General features: G+C 33.5%; 1 long non-coding RNA gene across 1 annotated transcript in view; it reads right to left on the reverse strand.

The window, feature by feature from the left end:
- The window catches only part of LOC127791519 (uncharacterized), a 32,113-nt gene extending 5,947 nt beyond the window's left edge, over window positions 1-26,166 (reverse strand). The window contains exon 1 of the long non-coding RNA XR_008020961.1: window positions 26,050-26,166. This is a non-coding gene — a long non-coding RNA (uncharacterized LOC127791519). The remainder of the gene's footprint in view (window positions 1-26,049) is intronic.
- Window positions 26,167-26,543: the final 377 nt, after the last annotated feature.

The following is a 26,543-nucleotide window of genomic DNA, read 5'->3' on the forward strand; positions in this document are numbered from 1 at the left end:
ATTTAATATGGGATCAAGTGTAATTTCAAAAACTTGAGTTTGTGGGTCTAAAGGGAATTCTGAAAAATAGTGGTTCGATTACTTTATAATTAATATGTGTGAATATATTACAAGGTGGCTTTGAGACGGATTTTGAAACGAAAACTAATTTGTCTCTAATCAGAAACGAATTCAAAGACGGAAACTAATCCGTCTCTGATTTGAGATGGATTTTTGAGTCAAATTTTTTTTTTCTCAAAATCCATCTCAATTTGAGACAAATATTTTTTCGTCTCAAAATCCCTCTCAAATTGAGATGGATTTCTAGACGGAAATTTTTTTTCCTCTTAAATTTATAAAATGTAAAATTTTAAAATATTAATTTATAAAATGTAAATTTGTTATCTATAGATATAGAAATTAAATTCTAAATATATAAATTATTATATTTCATGTGCATAAAATATAAAATAAAATATATATACATGTAAACTAATTTATATAAAAAAATATAAATTAAAATATATATTAAATGTATAATAATTAACTATTTGTAATAGTTATTAAATATATACAAAATGAAACAAAGGAGAGGAGAGAGAGAAAGGGGCACTTTCTTATTTTAGAAAAGAAGTTAGTATATGAATTATATTTTTTTTAATGTGAAAAAGTATATTAAAACTGAATTAAATAATATTTAGAGAAAATATAAATACTATTCTTATATTAAAAAGATGATATAAATATTTTTAGATTGATGATAGAGTCAAGAAAAATACATCAAATCTCAAAAAACTTATTATATCACACAATTTTATAATAACTTTTTGAATTAAAAATAACAATACATTTAATATGATCAGAATGTACATTTTTCTATATAATATACAAGAATCTCTATATATATAGTATATATCAAACATGACTTTGATTAATAATATATTTAGTATTATCTTTATCTACATTGTGTTTGATTAATCAATAAATGCAATGCATTGTGTTGTGTTTGATTAATTAAGCATTACAATGTTTGATTAATCATAAATATATGAATTAACTTAAATTCATATGGTCGAGACATGAAGTTTAAAAAAACTCCAACAGTGTCAATGGTTGAGATCAAATACTCAACATATTTTCTCTCCAAAACCATCCCATCCTCCATCATCTCACAGGTATCTTTATCTACATTGTGTTTGATTAATCAATAAATGCAATGCATTGTGTTGTGTTTGATTAATTAAGCATTACAATGTTTGATTAATCATAAATATATGAATTAACTTAAATTCATATGGTCGAGACATGAAGTTTAAAAAAACTCCAACAGTGTCAATGGTTGAGATCAAATACTCAACATATTTTCTCCCTAAAACCATCCCATCCTCCATCATCTCATAGGTATCATAACCACTGTCAGAGAGACAGACAGCTGGTCATTTCCCCAAATCCATGGCATGGTCACTTTTTTTTCAGTTTTTTCTTTTTACTCTCTCTTCACTTCAAACGTCTTTTGCCACAACCACCAAGTTCTCTGTAGTCAATGCTTAGATGGCTTGCAATAGTGTAAGTTTTAAAAAAACTCAACTGGGCTTAATCTAAAAGAACCCGATTGGGCTTAATCCGTGAATTAAGCCCAATCGAGTTACTTCGCTTATTCATTTGTTGTGTCTTGGAGGTTATAAAATCAAATTAGGAATTAGCTTATTCATTTATTATCTTTTTTTAAGAAAATAAATAAATTAATAAATAGATGATATTTTAAAAAATTAAAAATCTAATATTACGTCGTAATGCCAAATTTGATGTCTACTTTAGGAGTATTCATTCGATTTAAACTGGTTCAGTTTGATCTTAACTAGTCCAAACTATTTTATTTTTTTTGTTTTTAATATAATTATTTTAAAAAAATATACATATATATATCATTCAAACAAAATTTTTTATAAACAATATATGTACATCAAAATAGAGAAAGAAGAAAGGGATGCAATAGGAATTTTAATATTTATTATAAATTTATATTATTAATAAATAATTAATATTGTTTATTATGATAATTTAAAATAATATATATATAAATATAATTATTAAAAATAAATAACCCCAATTAGTTTTCAATCTTAATTAGATAATTAGTGGCCAGATTAGACAAAAACTAATTACAACCAACAAGGGAAGGGGATGGATGGAGGTTCGATAGATTTATAATATATTTTAAAATAAATATTAATTTGATTCAATAATTTAAATTATTTTATTTTTATATTATTAATTATCATAATTATATATTTTTATATTTTTATCAATTAAATAATTAATAATATTATTTTTACAAATTATTTTATTGTTATCTAACAAATAAATATTAAAAAAAAACTGAAAATGTGGGCGGGAATTACTCCTGCCGTCTCTCTGTCCCTCTCTCCCCCCCTCCTTCCCCAAATCCCCAAATATAACCCTAACTCACCCTTCTTCCCCCTTCTCTCTCTCTCTCTCTCTCTCTCTTCTGTGAACTACTCCTGCCGTCGCCTCCGCCTCCAGCTCGATCGGGCTCCGCCTTCACCGCTGCCAGATCCGCCTCTAGTCGTCGCCTCTGCGTTCGTCGCCATCGCTGCCTCCGCCTTCATCGCTGCCTGATCTGCCTCAAAGGTATATATATATATATATATATATATTGTGTGTGTATATGTATTTTGTGTGTATGTATATTCTGTGTATGTATATTCTGTGTGTGTATATGTTAACAGTTGGATTTTGAGTTGTATGTGGTTTAGTTTTTTAATACACAAATTTTACTACAAATATTATAAATAAAAGTCCAAATAACATCTCAAATATATATAATCACTATCAAAATTGTCCCAGACATCTATACTTGGTTTAGATTCAGCAATGGTGTCATATCGTATGGCCATAAATCCACAAAATGGTAGTTTTCTTGAGTTTTCAGCAATGGTGTGCATATCATATATATGTTTTTGTCAATTAAAAAATTTACTTGAAAGAAAGATGTTTTAAAGAGTATATCCATAGATTATTTAAGGGCAACACCGTCACAAAATTGTGATATGGCTTTAGAAGTGAGAGAATCAAATTGGTGTGTTCTCCCTTTCTCCAAACCTGCCAGTTAAATCTTTTGTGTTTCTATCAGTTAAAATCTTTTTAATTAATATCAACCGCAAGACTTCACCAATTTTCCAAACCTAGAATTGAATAATTTACAATCCTTGGACTTATTACTGTTTTCATGCCCAACTGCTTTTATTTTGTTGTATTTCCTGTATGCTAAACAGTACTTATAATCCTTGGGTGGGTTATGTAACGACCCGTTAATAGGTCTAGGAGTTATTAATAATTTACTTATGGGAATTGAAAATTTTTCCCTATTAAATTAAATGTGAGTAATATTTTATGTGGCAAAATATATATGTAAGTAAATTATGTGTTTTGATAATGGGTTGAGGTTTGGAAACTTGGGTTGAGCCCAAGAGAGATTTTGTATATTTTAATCGTTGTGATGTGTGAAGCCCATTGGGCTTAAGGTTGTGTTGAGGCCCTTTGAGTTGGGCTAAAGAAATAGGCTTGGGCCTATGTGTTTATATATGTGGAATGAAATAAATGGAGAAAAGAAATGAAAATAGCAAAAGTCAAAAATGGGCTTGCTTTTTGATTTAAGAAGAGGGTAAAATGGTAATTGGCATAATGGGTTTGATAGAGAAAAGAGAAAAGAAATGAAAAATGTTGGAAATGTCTAAAATGGGGTGAGATATTTAATGGAGTGTGTGTTGTGTAGAGGGTCATAATGGGAAGAGAGGGTTGGGGGGAGTGGTTGGAGGTGGCGTGAAAGCCATTCCTCCTCCATTCTTCATTTATTCTTCTTGCTTCTTTTCTCCCTCTCTCTCTCGAATGCTCTTCTCTTTCCATTTTCTTCATTTCTTCTTCTTCCATCATCATCTTGGTTGGAGGTTCAAGAGGTGAGGGTGGAGTTCTAGTGGATTGCTTCTTCTTCTAAGCATCACCCAAGGCAAGTTCTCCTTGCACTTTTATTTTTATATTGTGCAAGTTTCATGTTTTTCTCGTTCTCTTCCAAAAGAACCTCCTTTGATGGCAAAGTGATGCATATATAATTATAGTTTGTCTCTTCTTGTGGTGGTGAGAACCAACTTTGTTAATGGTTGCTAAGTCCTCCATATTTTTGTATTTTTTTCAAGTTGTGGGTCTCCTCTTGAATCATTAAGATGTCCCATTGATGGTTTCGTTGGGGCTTGATCACCCCATATTTCTCTTTAATTGAATGACATTGTGGGTTAGGAAGCTAGTTTGAGAGGCTTTGGAGGTTTGGTGGCTATTTTGAGCGTTTTTGGTGGGTTTTTGGCCTTTTTCGTGCGTTCTCGGCCAAGTCGACTCGCCCAAGTAGTCAAGTCGACTCGGCCGTGGTTTTAACTACTCTGCGCATGTTTTACTTTTTCAACCATAACTTTTGATGTAAAACTCGGATTTGTGATCCGTTTGAAGCGTCATAAACTAGACTTTGAGGGCTTCGATTTGATATGAATTATCATATATTTTGGTTATGATTTTAATGGTTTAAGGCTCTTCTTAATCCAACTCAAGTAAGATGGCTAATGTAAAGTGTTTTAAAATGCTTCCTTTGATATCCCTCAATCCCTTATATTGATAAAATATGGTTGAAAGTACCTATATGTATATTCGTGGGGTTCATAAGATAAGAATGTAATTGAGTTGCATGATAAAGTATGATGATAATCCCTTGGGAAGTCAATAAGAAGTGATCTTGGTTGGCATGTCCAAGTAACTCATGCTTGATACATGACTATCATTGTATAAATAAATGCCCTTAATCAATGTGAAATGTGTGGAAGAGCCAAGAGCTCTAATGGGATTTCAAATGAGGATGTATGAATGCCATTAATCATGGCATTGTTAGTAGTTGTGTTGCATGGCATTGTGTTTCTTTATTGCCTCACTTTGTGATGTTGGATCATGGGTTGCATTCATTGGGGGGTCATGCTTTGTATGTGATGGGAGCGTGAGCATTGGCATAACACGGTTGGCTAGTGAGTACTGACTTGTGTATGTTAGCCAAACATATACATTAGGGCATTCGTGTGTGTGGATTCTTACGTGGGCGTAGCATGGCCTAATGCTTGGCTTATGGAGGCCTGGTCATCACGTTAATGCTACAAGAGCCATTGCATTCCTTATATGTTGCATTGCATGATTCCTTTACGCGTGGTGGCGATAGTGGTGGAAATAGGCTTGTGCTTATGGTGCGTAAGACTGTGGGTGGAGGCCCATAACAGCTAGATCTTGTGACGCGTAAGACTGTGGGTGGAGGCCCATAGCAACTTATGACCTTGATGAGATTTTGGGTGTCGTGGCACATGATGACGATGGTGATGGATGTGAGATGAGAGCCTTGGGCTCACGTTCTTATTTTAGTAGCCTGTCATTGGCTACAACATGTTTGTATATAGGGTCTTGGGTGCCATTAGGTGCATTTTCTTATGTGGGCCCCAAAGACCATATGTGTGCATTATATGTGCATCCATGCATTGATGTTATGGCTAGGTAACGTGTGATATAACTATATGGGATTGATTATGTATCACCTATGATTTGAGAGCTGGTGTGTGTCCATATGTGGTATGATATGAATGATGTTCAGGGAAGTCTGGTTATGTCCAGTTTTCGTTGGTTTATACACTTGCCGAGCCTTAGGGCTCACTTTGAAAAATGAGTTTTGATGAATTGTAATGAATTATAAATTCTTGGGAGATGATGTTGTCAAGTGTAGAAGGCATGGATTCAAGTGAGGTTTACTTGTGGGGATTGTGATCTTTCCTTGGCTCTAAATGGTTCGTGCCTTCAGATATTATCCTGTTGATACTTCCCTGTTGTTATATGCTTGCTGAGCCTTGTGGCTCACCCTTGTTCTTTTTGTCATTCCAGGTAAATGGAAGATGAGTAAGTGGGCGAGTTATGGTTAGATGTGTACAGAGATGTCCCGGCCTCAAAGATCTATGGGTGTAGTTGAGGGCATGTTTAGAGGGTTCCGTTTTGTATTTAACGCCTTAATGCCCTTTAATTTTTAAAATGTATGGGCTGTAAACCCAAGTTTATGATGTAAAGAATGATGTATAATGTTATTTTGGCTCTTATTAATAGTGAGCAAACATGGGCATGAGAAGAATTTTTAGCAAAATGTAAGTGATGTTTGTATCTATATCCATCTTGTATGAACCTTCTCACGGATTTCCTATGCTAGCGGGTAGTCCGGGAGCGAGCCCTGACAGGTTATTTGTTATAAATACATTCAATATTTTATTTGCTATATGATATATAGAGCATTTTCTCAAGTATATTGATGTTAGCAAGGAAGTAGGTACATTAGTAATCCTTCCAGATAAAACTATTAAGCACAGCTGCAAAAGGTATCAACATTTGCTTGCTTTGGGCGGTTTAGTTGCTTGCAACATGGGTTGCTTGTTTTTGTTTTTGTTTCTTTTCCCAACTGAAATCACCAGCAGCAGAACTAGGCATGGATGTTGATGTTTTCTCTAGATGAATATTGTATTTTTGCTATAGTTTTGGTGTACTCTGTTGGAGGTTCTTGGAAAATATTTCCCCTGGGTTGCTGAGTTGTTAGTTGGTAAGAGAATTGCCTTCACTTGCTTTCGTTACTTGAAAGTTTAATTATGTTGTCTTAGCATAGTATTCTTTAAGAAATTGGAAGTTTTATGGCTATGACAATATGTTCCAATTATTCAAATATTATTTGAAAGTTGATGTTATTTGTGTTAATGTGGCAAGTTAACATGCGAGATGTTACCTTTTTTGTTATGGTATAGCACCACACGGGTTCACTTGATCATCCATTTATTACCTATCATTGTTATAGGTTGGTTGTTTTCTTATTTCTTTTATGTGATACTGAAGTTGGATGTTATTATACAGGCTTCGAAGTTCACTGTGGCTTCAGTTTAAACCCCATTAGATTGCTGCTGGTGTTGCATATCTAGCTAGCAGATACTTAAATATGGATATGGCTTCATGTCAGAATATCTGGATGGCATTCCAAACACCTCATTCTATTGTTGAAGGTATTCCATATTGTATAATTTTTGCATGAACATTTTTTTTTCCTTGCAATCGAAGCAATTTGTAAGTATACATTACTTATGTCTTTTTATATTATTCTATTATGGTTAACTGACTTTTTGATAATACAACTTATTTCATGTATTTATGATGTTTACAGGCTGATTTTCAAACGCGATAACAGGAGGCATCATCACACCATTGAAAGTAGGTTACCACTATCGTCGAGCTCATTGGTAGAACAAACTCAAGATGCTATTAAGACAGTTATGAAATCCTTTCACAATCACCTGTCAGCCATTCAAGGTAGATTGCCTCCCCCGCCACCGTCTTCATCATCACCACCCCTAGATCCTTCAGATTATTAAGAGGATCTGTTATTTGTATGGATGATAAAATTTATTATGTATTTTACTATTTATGAATGTGTAATTAGTATAGATAGATTTTACAATGTATTTTTAATATTTATGGATGATGTGTATTACTTTATGGATTTATTGTATTGTATGAATGATTTTTTTTAGTTCGTATATTGTGTTTATTAAGTTGAATTTTGAAATTTTTAGAAAATTATTATTTTTTAATTATATTTATATTGAGACAGATTTAGAGATGGAAAAATCCGTCACAAAATCTCTATTAAATTATGAGAAAATCATTTTGTAAAAAAATTTGTCTCAAATTTGAGACGGATTTAGAGATAGAATTCTTCATCTTTAAATTCTTTTTAAATTGAGGCAAATTTTGAGACGAAAAAGTTCATCTCAAATTTAAAACGGAAAAATTTGTCTAAAAAATTCCTCTGAGAGGAATTTAGAAACGGAAATAGCGACAATTTCAAAACTGCTACAAAAAATTACCAAAACCGCCGTTAAATTATTTTTTATAATTAAATTTAATATTAAATTATTTAATTTAATATTAAATTCAATTAATTTTAGCGGCGGTTTCCAAACCGCCACTAAATTTTAAAAACCGTCGCTAAAAATATCACTTAGAGGCGGTTATACGAACAGTTGCTAAAAATCGCCACTAAATGTTGTGCGACGGCTGTATCTGCGGCGGTTTTGAAAACCGCCGCTAAATTACTTAGCGGCGGTTAAAAACTGTTGCTAAATACAAAAAAAATTGCCGTTAAATGTTAGTTTTTTTGTAGTGGGGTTACACTCAATCTTAGCCCGATTAACTAGTCCACTCTTGATCTTGCTTGGCTTACAAAGGGGTCTCTCAAAGATCTAATAGCAAACCAATTTTGCTTATGATTAAATTTTATAATCTGACTAAGATTCTAGCAAAAAAAAATGACAAACTATGATTCATGATTATTTATTAAAATTTAGCCATTAATGCTACTTTTGATAAATCTAGGAAACATCTTTTTTTCTAAATTAGCGGTCTTTAGAGATAGATCTAATCTCTTCCAATCTATCTAAGATCACTATTCTTAAATAACATATTGCAAGGACACTTAATCTTAAATAAAAGATTATATCTAATTTATGGGCCAAAGATAAGCTTAATCTCTTCATCTTCTCAAACCAAAGTGGCTTAGTCTTAAATTAGGCCTCACTAAATTTTCATACCCTAATAACTTCTTTTAGACATTATTTATTCTACTGTAGTCATCCAAAAATTGTATAAAAATGTGGGATGTGACAAGCTTATATAGTATTAGTTGGTGTAAAAATGGCATCTCTAAATAATTCAAATTGTCTTAGAATAGGTGCAAAATTGTAACCCAAGTATATATTGATACAAAAAAATTATTTTCATATTCTAAAAACTCAAAACATGCTTCAAAATGGTTATATAATTTAATATCATGTTATTATTAACAATATTTATAATATTAAAATATTAATCTTTATATTATTTGTTTTATTTTATTTCTTATTACCTTATTTTAAAGCCATAATATAATATAATGATATACAATTTATATCGATCTTGGTTAGATTGAAAAACTATGTTTTTCATTACAAAACATGGGAAAATATAAAAGTTTTGTAAAATAAAAAAATATCTTTAAGATAGATGCATTTCAAATTCAAATTCAATATAAAATTAGAGTAAATTGTTGGAAATCACACACTGGATTTGTGTGATTTATTAAACATGCAAATTAACAAGCATAGATGCGTACAACCGAGTAAACACAAATCCCATATGGTTTAGTATTTTATGCAACTTGTAAACTTTATGTTAATTAAAAGCAAGAATAACGTTTCCTGTCCCTTGAAGTGTGATACTTAAATTCGCTTTGCACCTTTTTGACAAACTCCTACTCAAATGAAAAGGTTCAAGATTGTCTGCACCAAACTAGCATCGATAATCTTTTGGTTCTTTCTTGTGTTAGTTGAGATCTACTAAAGGGAATGATGAGCATCAACTTATTTTGTCACTTCACTTTTAAATGTGTGAGTTTCTGGATTCACCTCTGAATAACAAATAGGAAATGTCAAACTACTTTGACGTTAATTGAACACTTTGATTTGTTTTGAAATCTCTCCACATTTCAAAGCATCCAAAAGGTAATATCTAGTAATATATCAAGACAATTTAAATGGCAATGAATTTATAAATGGAAAACCGCCTTAAGATTATTCACGTGTGGATTATCCGAACAATGGGTCACTATCGGGAGCGATGGATGATTCTCTCAGGGTGGAGTGACAAAGATGGATGAATCTCTTGGGGGGAAAAACAACGATTGATGACTTTCCCGGGGGTAGCAATAGCAATGGATGACTTCCTCAGCTAGGTTGAGAGCAATGGATGAGTCCCTCAGGTATGTTAAGAGCGATGAATGATCTATCTAAAAAAAAGATTTGTTAGAGGTGCGGATGAGGATCCCTGCTCAGACCCTCCGATGCCTAAATTAACCTCTCAAAAGTATGAAGTAGTCGAATACAAGAAGGAAATGTGAGTGTGAGTGATTGTATACCAAATGGGGGGAGATGTAACACCCCACTCTCTTAAGGCATTAGATAACGTAATATTTCAAGGATATATTCTTTTTTCCCATAAAAACCCAACACATAAATCGATTCTCGAAAATCCCATTACACCTTCTCAGTATATCAACTTAGAATCATTAATAAATTAAGATAGGTAAATCATCTCAAATGCAGAAGCTAGATCGAAACCTCAATAGAACATAACCAAAACCATTGTATTCATAATATAAAGCCTAACCAATGTTTTACATGACGTCATCAAAAGGTAAAACATAATTGAAAATGACATACTATAAACTATCCACTAATCGCCATCGCTCCTCGGCAATCCCTTTTCCTTTCGCACCGTTGCCTTCACTTGGAACGATTGAATATTCCAAGAACATAGTTCATATTAGATGATGAATCATCTAAGTGAGAGTTCAAAAACACGCCTTCATAAATGAAGGCAAGACATGAAACAAACCAACACAACCCGACAAGCCCTGGTCCAAGAGAATCCCACACAACGCTTAACCCAACCATTGGGAAAGAGCAATCTCTCTAAAGGCAACATCACCATACTGACACATTTACATAACATGGTCCTAGCTTAAGAGGGGCAAGGTCAACGCATCTCCTTAACACCTCAGGAATAATCGTTACCACTCTTAACCTAGGAGGATCACATCAACGCAAGAACCCGACTCACCACAATTACATCGGAGATTACGTTCCTACTCAAAAACATCCATGAACCACTACCCAATCCCAACTCAAATCTCATATGGACCACCAGTCGTCCTAGTGCAACTTCCCTGGCCATACGACATGGCACAAAAACCTAGGTTGCTATCTCGGCATACACAGCAGCACTAGATACCCCTATATATTATTCCGACAACACCCTTGGGGAATTATGGCTACATTATCCAGACAACATTCCAGGTTGACATTCCATATGAACAACACAAAACGCATGATAATGCCACATTTCACAACTCAATGTATCATATAACAATATTTTATAAAATACAATGCGTATGTACAAAATATTTAGGGATGAACGTCCCTCATGAAACCAACCATCACCGATTACCGTTCGCATGCAACAAAACCATTTTGCAGGAATTCACAACACATTTAGGTAGCACAAATACCAAGTTTTAGGGGTAGAAACACCTACAATAAATCAAGTTTTGGGGCGAACATTCACCTCGAACGTATTCGGAATGCTTAGATTCTCGTGCACGACCTCGATTTACGTGTCAAACCTCAAACACCAATATTTATACTCAATCTCGAGCCTCAACACTCCCTAAACATTATATTTATTTAAAGGAGCATCAAAATTTATTTTCCCTCAAATTTTCATATTTTTCTCCTAGTTTTCACCTCGATAATTCCAAAATAATTATCTCCTCAAACATTTTCTCAATCTTTTTAACACAATAATTTCTAAAATAATTCAAGAAAAATATTAAAACAAAATTCCAGGATTACCCCTATGCCACACACCAAGCACGTGTCTGCGCGTGAAGTGTGGCGTGTACAACTCACGCACCGACCTTCTTCCTCGATTCCGGCTATTAGTGATTGCTCAGATGGCCGATCTGATCCCACCCTCTTGAAGCCCTCACTTAGTCAATCACAGTGGCACCTTTGGTTGCCCAAAAGGTCGCAAGAAAATGCCCCAAAAAAGCAGTTGCAGGTGCGACTCCAGTGTCTGCCTCGCATTTTTTGGCCAAGCTTCGAACAACCTCTAAACTCCATGAAAACCCTCCCAAAAACTTCAAAATTCTTTCCCTTGATGCAAGGATCAAAAACCCCTTAACCAATCCCTAAAAAATTCTCCAAAACTCGGCTAATTTGTTTGCCAAAATTCGAAACCCTTGGCCTCCTTTTTATAACAAAATTCGACCATCTCTCGACCAATCACCGGCCAAGGCTTGGCCTCCAAGCATCCCTAGGCCGTATAGAAACCTCCCCCAACTCCTACCTTTGTAGTCCCATTGCCGAAAATGGCTCCATATGCAGTGGCAGTGAGACGGCCATTTTTGGTTGTGTTCACACTTGATTTTTGATTTATTACACTTTAACCCCCCTAACTAATTTCGAACCTCAGTTTACCCCTTTCCTTGAGGCCCTTGATCCTTCTAACAATACCATTAAGGCCCACAGGTTTTGTACTCTTCATTTAATCCTTGAAATTTTTGAAAAACTATTCTTTTAACCTCACTCGGGAAAAATTTGTAAGGGCCCAGTCTCGAATATTCCCGCTAGCATAGGATATTCGAAAGGAAGTCATCATAGAGATGATATAGAACAAACCATAAGTAAACAAACAACTCATTTCATTCACTAGCAGCGGAAACTAAATTTAAGTTCGGTTACACTTCCAATATCTCATGAGTTTGGGCTTGACAGCCATACAAAATAGATAAAAGACCCTAATGTTAACTAACAAAATAGGTTCAATTCATTACAGGCCTCACTAACTACAAATCAAGATCTCCAAGTTAGGACACGTCCCTGTACACCACTATCCTTAGGCCTTAGTTCTACTGGACTTGTCCCCAATAATAGTTTTTCCTTTACTTAGAATGGCAAGGAAGATTAAGTGAGCCACAAAGCTCAGCAAGTTCTAGGATAATTAATAATGAACAAGAACCAAGAATAAGGTGACACCAAAAGAAAGTAATCCAGAACTCGATAGTTGTATACAAGATTCATAATTTAAGACTTGATCAATTCCAAGTTAAATGTATCATGCCACCATGTACTATTATGAAAATGTGCATATAGATTTAATATCAGTGTCAAATCTCATAAGCTCGCAAGCCATCAATCAACACATGCCAAAGTGTATCACATAAACAAAATCTCACGATAAATATAGAGCTAACCTGTCGAGCTATGGCCACCTCATCCCGCGCCAGGTGCTCTAGGGTACCCTTTCCCTCCGCGCAAAATATTAGGTGCGCAAAGATAAATAGTACTATGCCTCATAATGTGATCATACTGAATGTGTATGAAACACGTCATGCATTCACTTCTACATATATATAAACATCATGAATTTAATTTCACAAGCTGTTGCAATACTTATACATATTTTATGCCCTTCTCACAATATTGGATAATTTTTCACTCATATTAAGTGTTATTTTGTTCAAATAGAAACCAAATTATGTTCATTCTTATACATATGAGGAGTTTTAAAGACATTTAAAAGAATCTCCTAAAGTGAATTCCAAAAATTAGCTATGAAATTTGCTGGTCAAAATAAATCTAAAATTTTTCTAAGGCAAAGGACCAACTAGAACGTGTTTTTGTAAATGTCTTCTTTTTGAAAAACTAACTCCCGATATTTTGATAACTAACATTCATGGTTGTAAGAATGATTTTTAATGAATTTTTCAAGAACTAGAAGCTATGTATTTCAAGGGTGGTAAAATCGTAATTTCTTGAGATTTTACTAAAATCAAATTTCTATCTTTTTATTGTTATGGATTTTGATTTTTTTGATATTTTTATTGAATCCAAATAGGGGGTACTTTCTTATTTTCATTTATGTATTAAAGTAAATGAAAGGTAAAATATAAATTAAAGAAAATGAAAGCATTTACTTAAAATATAAATGGATGGGCTGTGAGTAGAGAGCTCGCATTCAAAGGCTTATGGGAAGAGCTCGAGACGAGCTCGCTGGCAAAGGCTTACAAAAAGAGCTCGAGAGAGCTTGAGGTCGAAGCTTATAGGATGAGCTCGAGCTCATGAGTTCGCAGCTTACGGATGAAAGCTCGAGGAAAGAGCTAGTGAAAAGGGCTTCGGGCAGAGCTCGTAGAAATGGCTCGCAGTAAAGGATCATAACCAAGAGTTCACAAGGAAGGGCTCGAGGTAAGATCTCGCGCAAGAGCTCGTAGAGAGAGTTTGCGGCCAAGGCTTGGGGTGTGAGCTCAGGACAAGGGATTCAAGGTTTCTACTATTACAATATATACGAATATTGGGCCAAACCAGAATTCACAGTAACATTTGGATGATTCAAAAGGCATTCGAATGGGACTTATATATATTTACGAATGATATTCAGATGCGTCATTTAGGCTCCTGCGAGCTGTGTTTGGCCATATATATATATATATATATATACGATTAAGCTCATGAAGATACAGAAGCGAACAGGGCCTCGTATCTATATCTAGACAGATAACTGCCATTCACTTAATGGAACTAAGGGTGGAAACAAACCCCATTCTGGGATCATAACAAGACTCTAACAGATACCCAGATATAAAGAGTCAATGAACACCAACAGAAAAAGAACCATACGCAGCAACAAGCATATATATATACAAATGTTCATATATCTAATCTCTCACAGTGACTAAAATGAAGAGACTAACAAGGGATCTTGAACAAGACAGTAAATAAACAAGGGAGCTTGCATTGAAAAATAAAGTGGGAGTGCAAGAAGAACTTGCCTGTTGAGAATGTAAAAATCAGAGAAAAGTTCCACCCGCGCACAGAAAGCAACAACAGTAGCAAACAGAAGTGAGTGAATATGATGGAGAAGGTGAAGAAGAAGAAGAACACGGAGATGAACTAAAGAAGCAATGGAACAGTGCATTCAAAAAGAGGGGATACGCATTGCACTAAAATAGGAGATTTGTGCACAGAGGCTGTTGGGAAAAAAGAGTGCGTACAGATCTGCACGCTAGCTCCAGAATTTACCAAAATGCCCTACTTTTCATATTATAAAAAAAAATATCCAGGGGCTTGATTGACAAATGCTAACTTAATTTATTTTCTTTCCCCATTTTCTTATTACACTATCAAGCCCATTATTTCCAAATTATTTCTCACCATAGGCCTAAGCCCAAATCACATGTATCCCATATACATATATTCCAAGCTCACCAGGCTTAATTTTTCCACTTGAGTTAGACATCTCTTTAACTATTTAATTGAGGCATTTTCACTTAAATTTCTAATTCCATGCACCATAAAATAAAATTATGCAATCTAAAATTATTTGTGTCACCCAAGAAATTTAACATTAAGTATTTAAAAAAAAAATACTTAAACCTACATTTTAAATACTATTACACTAACGTCAAGTATTAAAACACCTAAACCCACTTTAGGGTCGTTACAAAATTAGTAAATTACACTTTGACCCAGTTGATTGTTTTGACCCTAAATCTCTTTATTTCAACCAAAAATTTATCAAGAGTTGTTCTAGATATAAAATATTGGTCCTCAAAATACGCCATTAACTTTTCGAAAGTATCCTATGTCGATTCGATTTTTCAGCCTGATCCACAGCTGTACCGAAAATCGTTCCTGATCCAATTTCTTTTGACTCCTAAAATTGTGACTCGAATCACTCGTCGATACTATTCCATTTTTCTTAAACATCTAAGGTCCGGGGTACTCCTTTTGGTCGATTCAGTCACTTCAAACTATGATAGTGTACCTTAAGCCTCATTCTTTCGATAATTCTACTTATACCCTTCGTAAAATGCCATTTATAACCTCAAGAATTTTCCCAAGTATTACATGAGGACTCCCTTATTTATAGCAATAGAAGAGGCAACCAGGTATCGGTGACCCGATTTCTTCGATTAGTAACTCAGGGGTGGTTTTGACCAGGTCTCGCGGGAGTGATGGCATATGGATCATGGGTGTGCCCATGGCATCCCCAAGTGGGGGTCACTCGGTGATGGTCACTTGGAGGGTGCAGGCTCGAGCACGCGTGGTGTTGCCCAGATGAGAGGCCAGCAGCGCGCAGGGCCACGCATGGTTGCGTATGGTCGTGCGGGGTCGTGTAGGCTGGGGCACCCCCGGGTGCGGGTCACCTGGGGGTGCGGGGCACCTCGGGTGACATCACTTGTGGGTGTAGACCGTGTGCACGGGGTTGTTGCAAAGCCTGTGTGGCGGGTCGGGACCATGCACACAGGGGTTCCCCACCTGCCCACGTGGTGCTGTCTCATTCCTCTAGTTCTTTCGTTTATTTTCGTTTATCCACTCTGTCCATTTGTTTTGCAGGACACATCAAAGTTAATATCAAATGAACCTATTTCATTGATGATTACTACACCATTTAGTCCTTCTCTTACTAACGTCTTGATTGAGTTAAAGTCATGCATCGATTTATCTCAATAACCTGATTCTATGTCATAGATCCTATTTGATGTGATTTGAGATGACTCATTAAAAATTCATTTTCAATTATTCATGTCTAGACCAAGGATTTTTTTTTTTTAATTACAATCCAACATAAAATCGCATAAGACGTTCACCTCATGTCGAAGGTAATAAATTTTGTCAGGAAAACCTCTCGAGCTTTTCTTTTTAGGCTTCTTTCTCTTGGACTTCCTTGACTTTGAGTCCATTTTCTTGAACATAACTATAGCAAAAACTTCATATTTTTTATGATTTAAAAAAAATACATAATGTTTTCTACCATTAAATACTTGCCTTTAATTTTAGACAAAAATCATTAAAAAAAATTACAAAAAAAAAAAATTCAAAACGTTGACCATAACTCAACTTTGCATGAAGGGGCAGTTGGGTCAAGAAATTTTCGAAACGTTGAACTCCAACGATGGATGAATACTTCAACAGTAATCCCAGCCATTCTACTTTAACTAAAAGGCCCAAATTACCCACAGGCCAAAGAGGGGCAGTTTCGGAATATTCAAACTTAAGGATCCACAGCCCATATGCATGCGGCCGCCGCGCCGGAACGAAGTAGAAATATGCATGGGAATTAACAATTGAGTGTAAGACAAGACTGGTTCAATATGGGGCTTGGTCAACGCGTTCGTACCTTACTCTTTATCATCTATATATATATATATAAATGCTTCAAACCCACAAAATTAACCAAATCACATCAGAAGAAGAAACTCTCCTGACACCCTCAGAGGACAAAGAAAACACCTCCGTTGGTCGCCGCCGCCGTCATCGTCTTCACTTTTCACAGTTTCGCTTCAATACATATATAACGAAGAAAATGGGTTTGTTGCGAACCAGCGTTGTTTTGCTCATCGTCTTCGTGACCGTCGCGGCCATTTTGATGGAGGGTCGTGTAGAGGCGGGGAGGGTTCTTCCGGGGGATTTTGCTGGCGCAAAGGGCCACCTCGCCACCATCACCAGTTGGCTGGAAAGGTTAGCGTCGGGGCCGAGCCCCAAAGGTCCGGGCCACTGAATGATCTATTTCGGGTACACTTTGAAGGGCCCGTCCGGCATGCCACCCAGTAGCCACCCATGACAACAATTCAATTTATTGGTCCAAAAGATAAAATTGTTCACCCCGGATGCCCCCACACCCGGCCCGACAGGACGTGGGAGGAACCATTCAATTTATTAGTTTGTGTTCAAGCGGGGAAGCCCAATTGTATGTATATGAATAGGCAAAAATTTATTAGTTTGTTATAAATATTCTTTGATTTGTTTGACATGAGAAACATCTAGCCCAGACTTGCAATTTTTTTAGTTTTCTTTTTAATTTTTAATTTATATATATATATATATTCAAATTTTCTATTATATATACTTTTGGAAATTAAATATATTCTTATATATTTTTAGTTATAAATAATAATTTTTATAAAATATATATATAACACCCTTTCCTAATTCAGAGTATTATTCAAATATATTATCAACTTAAACGTTAATTATCTTTAAAATTTTACACAATTTATAATTAAGTATAAAGGCTTATAAGCTAAAACAAATACGCCAAACAACCTCTTAAACACGTCCTTTTGGAAAAGTGGGATAAACTAACAATTTCTAATCAAACTATAATCATGAATGAAGTCGCTCTTTTTTAAAGTGTTATCTACTTTCACTTGAAATGGCAAAACACCTTCGAGAGTCTCGTAGCAAAATTGTGTACAAATTTGGAAAGGGCAAAGAAATGACTGAAGAAAAAACGTAACTCCATTTATCCATTGATTCCTATTTATAATCTCGGACTTGGTTATGTTTGAATATGTACCTTTCAATAAATAAATACAACACGTTCATTGTCTACTTAACATTTTCAATTGACGTAACCGTTTATGTATTTGATGATACTTGAAATTTAGCTTGGTTGACGCATGTACATTTTATTTGAGTCACACTCAATCTTGGTTCGACTAACTAATACATCTCGATCTTGTGCGGAATTCTACTTGGGCCTACTTAGCTCACAAATTAGGTCTTCCAAAGATCTAATAGAAAACCAATTTTGCTTAGAATTAAATTTCATAATTTGACTAAGATTCTTACATAGAATAAAGTGACAAACTTGATTGTGATTCAAGATTTTTATTAAAATTTAGTAATTAATCATAATTTTGATAAACTTAGAATACATCTTTTTTTCTAAATTAGCAATCTTTAGAGATATATCTAATATCACTATTCTTAAATAATATATATATATATATATATTTTGCAAGGACACTTAATCTTAAATAAAAGATTATCTCTAATTTATGGGCCAAAGATAAGCCTAATCTCTTCATCCTCTCAAACCAAAGTGGCTTAGTCTTAAATTAAGCCTCACTAAATTTTCATACCCTAATAACTTCTTTTACACATTATTTCTTCTACTATAGTCATCCAAAAATTGTATAAAAATGTTGGATGTGACAAGCTTATATAGTATTAGCTGGTGTAAAAATGGCATCTCTAAATAATTCAAATTGCCTTAGAATAGGTGCAAAATTGTAACCCAAATATATAATGATACAAAAAAATTATTTTCATATTCTAAAACCTCAAAATATGCTTCAAAATGGTTATATAAGTTAATATCATATTATTATTCACAATATTTATAATATTAAAATATTAATCTTTATATTATTGTTTTATTTTATTTCTTATTACCTTATTTTAAAGCTATAATATTATAATATAATGATATACAATTTATATCGATGTTGGTTTGCTTGAAAACCTATGGACTTGTTCTATTTATTACTTACAGGTCATTTTTAATTTTTAATTTTTTAAAATAGTAAAAACGCGTTTACTTTGTTATTTTCAAAAACATATTTTCAAAAATAAAAAAAATTATAAAAAAAAACTCAAACAAAGTTGTTTTGGCTGTTTTGAGCCAAAACAACCAAAACACTGAAAAGATGAGTCATTTTATTTATTTATTCGTATTTTATTTTTGTAATAGGAAAAGATGTTGAAAGATTCACCAACTTTAAAATATATTTGTTTTAATAATATATTAGCATTAAATAGATCTAATTTATTCAATAGTCAAATTTATTGAATAAAATGTCATTAAAAAATTATTCTCAAAATTCCAAACATAACCCATTTTCTAGTTTTTTGTTTTGAGAAATAGTTTTTCAGAATGACAAACATAACTCATTTTTTGTTTTCTAAAAACAAACTACCAAAATAAAAAATTAAAAAAATTAAAAACTCAAAACTAAAAATTGAAATTCAAAGAGAACACGCACATATTTTTCATTAAAGAACATGGGAAAATATAAAAGTTCTATAAAATAAAAAATATCTTTAAGATAGATGCATTTCATCAAATTCAAATTCAATATAAAATTAGAGCAAATTGTTGGAAATCACATGCGGAATTTGTGTGATTTATTAAACATGCAAATTAACAAGAATAGATGTACAACGGATTAAACACAAATCCCCATATGATTTAGTGTTTTATGCAACTTGTAGACGTTATGTTAATTAAAAGCAAGAAGGACGGTCCCCACCCTTTGAAGTGTAATACTTAAAGTCCGCTTTGCACCTTTTTGACAAACTCCTACTCAAATGAAAAGGTCCAAGATTGTCCACACCAAATGAGCACTCCTAATCTTTTGGTTCTTCCTTGTGCTAGTTGAGATCTACTAAAGGGAATGATGATGATCAATTTATTTTGTCACTTTACTTTTGGGTGTGCGACTTTCTAAATTCATCGCTAAATAGCGATTAGGAAACGTTAAACTACTTTAACATTAATTGAACTCTTCGATTTGTTTTGAAATCTCTCCATATTTTCAAAGCATCCAAAAGGTCTTTAATATCTAGCAATATATCAAGACAATTTAAATTGCAATGAAATTAATATCAAATGAACCTATTTCATTGATGATTACCGTGCCATTTAATCTTTCTATTACTAACGTCTCAATCGTGTGAGAGTTATGCACCGATTAACCTCAATAACTGGATTCTATGTCATAGATCCTATTTGGTGTGATTTGAGTTGACTCATTGAAAATTCATTTTCAATTATTCATGTCTAGACCAAGGACTTTTTTTTTTAAACACAATCCAATATAAGATCACATAAAACGTTTACCTTACATTGCAGGTAATAAATCTTATTAACCAAACACATGCCTTCATACATCAGATGAAAGAGATCACTGAGTGAACATTCCCATCCATGAATAGGGTAAGTCCCCGTACACTAGCAAATATCAAACACTAGTATATAAGACAACCATGCTCCTTTTAAGTTAAAAGACCACTTACACAATTACAACTAATAACATATCATTAATTCCCTTATCCATGTGATTTGTTGTTAACGTCACGTTTAGTGAATAATCAACTAATGATCACCCACATGTTTACTATTTAAATCTCATGCATTATGACATGTGAATTACCATATTTTATTATTAGTATTTTATACGAATCAAGGTAGCAAACTTACATAGTGGTCCGTACTTTATTAATTAAAGTCCCCATTTAGGAAATCTAAGTCCTATAAACTTTTTAAAGAATTCTTATATTAAAGAATCTCATCAACATGTTTTTAATACCTTATGAACCTTAACAAGTAATCTAATGACTCATTATAATAATATGGATACACATGAATGAACATTATATGACATTTTTTAAAATAAGATACAAAAGTACATCAAATTAGTCTTACAAATATAATCCAAATCTAACATTAAAGTATATCACTAACATAACAGACTAAAAAATTCTTGAATTTTTGTCTTTTGCATCAATTACGTAATGAATTTTAACTTTTTGTCAAATGTATATTTGAATTTTTATAACTATAAAAATTATATAACTCAGTCAAATTAAATTAATGATCCTACTTTCTATTCAAAAATTATTTTTTTTATAAAAAAATCATTGAAAAATAAAAAAATTAAAAAAATTAAAAAAATGATAAATTATACTTAGACCCTCTCACAGACGTAAACTCATCACCCACAAGGGTTCCACTTGATCCTTCTTCTTCTTTTTATTTCTTCCTTTTATCATTGTTGCTTCTTTCTCTCTTATCGTGATTTTGAAACCAATCAAAATCATGATTCTAAATTTCTAGAATCACAAATTAATAATGATTCTAGCACTACAAGAAAAATCAGTTTTAGTGACGGAAAAATCCGTCACTAAAAACATAAAATCTGTCACTAAATTTTTCTGTGACGGGTTTAGTGACGGGGTAAAATTCGTCACTAAAGGGGGCGTGACAGAATTTTAGTAACGGGATAAGTGCTACCCGTCGCAGATTTGTGACGGGATAGCAATTCCGTCACATATTTGTGATGGGACACCCGTCACAGATCTGTGACGGGGCAGTAGTACCCGTCACAGATCTGTGACGGGGCAGTTCTACTCGTCACAGATCTGTGACGGGAGAAGTGCTGCCCGTCACAAATCTATGACGGGGAAATAGTGCCCGTCACAGATCTGTGACGGGGAAGTACTGCCCGTCACAGATTTGTGACGGTGATTCCCGTCACAAATCTGTGACGGGGAACTGTCCGTCACAAATCTATGACGGATATGACAAGCCGTCACAGATCTGTGACGGGAAGTACTGCCCCGTCACAGATCTGTGACAGGCGCTACTCGTCACAAACATTCTTAAAATAAAAAAAATAATTAAAACGAACAATCTGTGATGGGTAGTACCCCCGTCACAGATCTGCGACGGGAGTACCCGTCACAAATATTCTTAAATATAAAAAAAATAATATTAAATAAATAATTTTATTTAAAAATAATAAAATTAATATGATCAATTTGCGACGGGACAGCCGTCGTAGATATTTTTTAAATAAAAAATAATAATTTTGAAAAAAAATATTAAATTAATATTAATATTTTAAATCAATAATATATTTTTATGAAATTAATATATTTTTAATTTCAAAAAATATATTTTTAATTTTTAAATTTATAAAATTAAAATTTATATTTATTAAAATTAAAATTTTCTTTTATAAGAATAAAAAATTTTAAAATAACAAGAATTTTTTTAAAAATTTAAATAAAATATTAAAAATAACATTAAATAAAATTAATATTACCCACATTCACATTAAAAATAAAACAAATTTAACATTAATTTTTTAAATAGAATTATCTAATTTATTTCATATGTTAGTTTTAAAATTTTTAATTAAAATTTTATTTATTATTTATTATTTTTTATATTTTAAATAGAATTCTTTTATATTTTTAATAGAATTTTTTTAATTTTTTAATGTATACACATAAATATTTTCTTATGACAATAAGAAAATATTAAGTTTATTTTTAGTATATAAAATTAAAATATTTTATTAAGTTTATTTTTAGTATATATTTTTAGTATATAAACTTAAAATATTAAGAAAATATTTTTAGTATATAAACTTAATATTTTTAGAAAATATTAAGTTTCTTAAAATATATGCTTTCTTAAATAGTAAGTTTATTTTTAGTGTATAATTTTTTACGTATTTTATTTAAAATTACAATATTTTTCATTAAAATATATCTAAACTTAAAAATAAACATTATTTACACATGCACGAGTTTCCTAGTCCAATTATTACATATCAAAATCACTAAATAATTAATTAGTTGTAGTTTAATTATTTAATTAAGCATTACAAATAATATAAACAATTAAACTAAAACTAAACTAATTAATATAAAAATAAACTGCTAAACTAATACAAAAATAATAATTACAAATAAACTAACACAAAAATAAAATAACTACAATTAAACTAACACAAATAAATTATAATTAAACTAACAGAATATAATTAAAACTAAAACAAAATAAAAAACATAAAATACTTAGCTTGAGAGCACCGAAGATAACTGAAGAAGAAGAAGAACCAAGAAGACTGTGAAGAACCAAGGAGACAAAGAGACTGTGAAGAAGAAGAAGAACCAAGGAAACTGTGAAGAAGAAGAAAAATTGAGACAGTGAGAGAAAGGGAGGGGGGCCGTTCAAAGGTGTGGAGGAAGAGTGGGAGGGAAAGGGGGGGCGTGCGTTATTTTAAAGGAACGATTGCGACAGAACGTCAGTCCCCGTCACAGAACTGTGACGGGGCGTTAGTCCCGTCGCAGAACTGCGACGGGACTGACATGTCCCGTCACAATTCTATGACGGGGCGTCAGTCCCCGTCGCAGAACTGCGACGGGACTGACATGTCCCGTCGCAATTCTGCGACTGGGCGTCAGTCCCGTCGCAGAACTGCGACGAAACATCAGTCCCGTCGCAATTCTGCGACGGGAAACCTCGCTCCAGTCGCTGATTTGCGACGGGAGATTATTTTTCGTCACTATTTTGTGACGGGATACACTATCCCGTCACTGATTTGAGACGGAAATAGATATCCCGTCACAATTTTGTGACGGTAATTTCAGACCGTCACTAAACCACTTTAGTGACGGCTTTCCATCACTAAACCCGTCACAAATTAGTGACGGGAGCATCCCCGTCACAAAACTCGTCACTAAAACTGATTTTTCTTGTAGTGTAGAAACCTAAAACAACGATCAATTTTGGAATCTCCATAATGATTTATGTGTGTGCACATGAGTACGCGTAAGGGAGAGAGAGATAGAGAAAAGGGGCAAGAAAGATGATAAAGTACGAACGATACAAAAAAAAAAAAAAAGGAAGTTGCTGGCAAACCCTTACTGATGAGGGGTTATGATCAGTTGAAACTCTTTTTCGTTTTCTTCTTCTTCTTCGTCTTCTTCTCTCTCTCACTCTTAGAACCTATCGATGGTCAACTAGTTCTAGATTTGGAACAAATCCACCACTAGTTTGCAGGCCAGTGAAGGCTCTAATCGTTGGAACCATCGCCAATCACCACTTCATTTGCTAGTAGGTTCCTTTTGGCGGCCAATGTTTCTTTAATTTTATTATTGGTAAATTTTAGTTTAATTAGCTTAACTTAAGTTAATTTGTATTTAACTAAATCTAACTTAATTAGGGTTTAAGTGATAAAGTTAGTAATAAAGGAGGTCTAAATGCAATTTACCAGAGCTTTTTCTTATTTTTCCCATTTTTTATGAATTTTTGTAAAAGAAAAAAATATAATTTTTTGATTGAAAAGTTGCATCATTAATCTAAGTTTGATAGTGTTACCTAATTATTATAGTTATGAAAATTTAATTATATCTTTGATAAAAGTTAAAGTTCATTGTATAATTAAGACGCGAGACAAAGTTCAAGAACTTTTTAGTAATTTGACCATTAAATTATAATAAAAGAAAAATAAATTATTTTATTTTCCATTTATTAAATTTTTCATTTGCAATTTTCAATTTTCTATAAGAAAATTTTCATTCCTTTTTCTTTTGGGTAATGCTCCATCACAAGCGCCCTCACTTATCGACCTCACAATGTAGTGAATGAGATGAATCAAAATATCTGATGGCCCTCTATTTCGATCATGGGCACAGTACACAAACATAACGACGTGACACCAAGAAAAAGTCACCAGAATCATCAGACAAGCCCCTGGGGGCAATTGTTTCTTTCCTTTGAAAACACATGAACAAAAGAGAGAGAAATTGAAAAAACTTCCATCTCCCAGCAGTTCCGCCTTTCCTTTCCCGATCGCCCTCTCCTCTCAATTTCTCCCTCACACTGCATAAAAATAAATAATAATATAAAAATATTTTTAAACTAAAATATATTATTTATTATATCTCTGTTTAGTTTATATTTTTATTTAAAAAATATATATATTTAACTGAAAGTTATATTCAAATACATTTTTATTAAATATATTATATAATTATATATATGTTAGTGACCAAGAGATAGAAGGGGAAGAGATGGAGGTGACGACGGCGAACAAGCAGAGGCGGAGGAAGACAGGAGCAAACAGAGGCAGAGACAGGCGAAAGCAGAGGTGTGCGGAGGCGGAGGTAGAGACAGAGGTGGGCGAAGACGACGATTTCAACTGCTGCGGACAACGAATGCTAGGCGAGAATGAGGCAAGAGAAGGGAAATGAGAGAGAGGGAGAGAGAAAGTGAGTGAGTGAGGGGGGAGGAAGGATAAAGAAAGTAGGAAAGGGGATTTAGAAATTTGGATATAAAATCTTGCAAAATTTTGATGTTAAAATATAGCAAAAAATTAGAGTTATCTATAAAGTTGTACAAATTTATGTTCGTGTAGCATTATCTTACTTGAATACTTCAACAGTTCTCCCAGCCATTCTACTTTAACTAAAAGGCCCAAATTACCCTTGCTTCCATGCAAAGTTGACCCGACAAAGTGGTGCAGTTTCGGAATAGGGTTGACATATTCAAACTTAAGGATCCACAGGCCAGGCCATATGCATGCGGCCGCCGCGCCGGAACGAAGTAGAAATATTCACGGGAATTAACAATTGAGTGTAAGACAAGACTGGTTCAATATGGGGCTTGGTCAACGCGTTCGTACCTTACTCTTTATCATATATATATATATATATATATAAATGCTTCAAACCCACAAAATTAACCAAAATCACATCAGAAGAAGAAACTCTCCTGACACCCTCAGAGGACAAAGAAAACACCTCCGTTCGTCGCCGCCGCCGTCATCGTCTTCACTTTTCACAGTTTACATATATAACGAAGAAGATGGGTTTGTTGCGAACCAGCTTTGTTTTGGTCATCGTCTTCGTGACCGTCGCCGCCATTTTGATGGAGGGTCGTGTAGAGGCGGGGAGGGTTCTGCCGGGGGATTTTGCCGGCGCAAGCGGCCACCTCGCCACCATCACCAGTTGGCTGGAAAGGTTAGCGTCGGGGCCCAGCCCCAAAGGTCCGGGCCACTGAATGATCTATTTCGGGTACACTTTGAAGGGCCCGCCCGGCATGCCACCCAGTAGCCACCCACGACAACCATTCAATTTATTAGTTTGTTATAGATGTTCCCAATTGTATGTATATGAATAGGCAAGAATTCAATTGTATGTATATGAATAGGCAAAAATTTATTAGTTTGTTATAAATATTCTTTGATTTGTTTGACATGAGAAACATCTAGCCCCGACTTGCAATTTGTTTTGTTTTCTTTTTAATTTTTAGTTTATATATATATATATATTCAAATTTTATATTATATATACTTTTGGAAATTAAATATACTCTTATATATTTTTAGTTATAAATAATAATTTTTATAAAATATATATATGTAACACCTCATCCTAATTCAGAGTATTATATATCCAAACACATTATCAACTTAAACGTTATTC

Source organism: Diospyros lotus, chromosome 15 (assembly GCF_014633365.1).
Source record: "Diospyros lotus cultivar Yz01 chromosome 15, ASM1463336v1, whole genome shotgun sequence".
NCBI lineage: Eukaryota > Viridiplantae > Streptophyta > Magnoliopsida > Ericales > Ebenaceae > Diospyros > Diospyros lotus.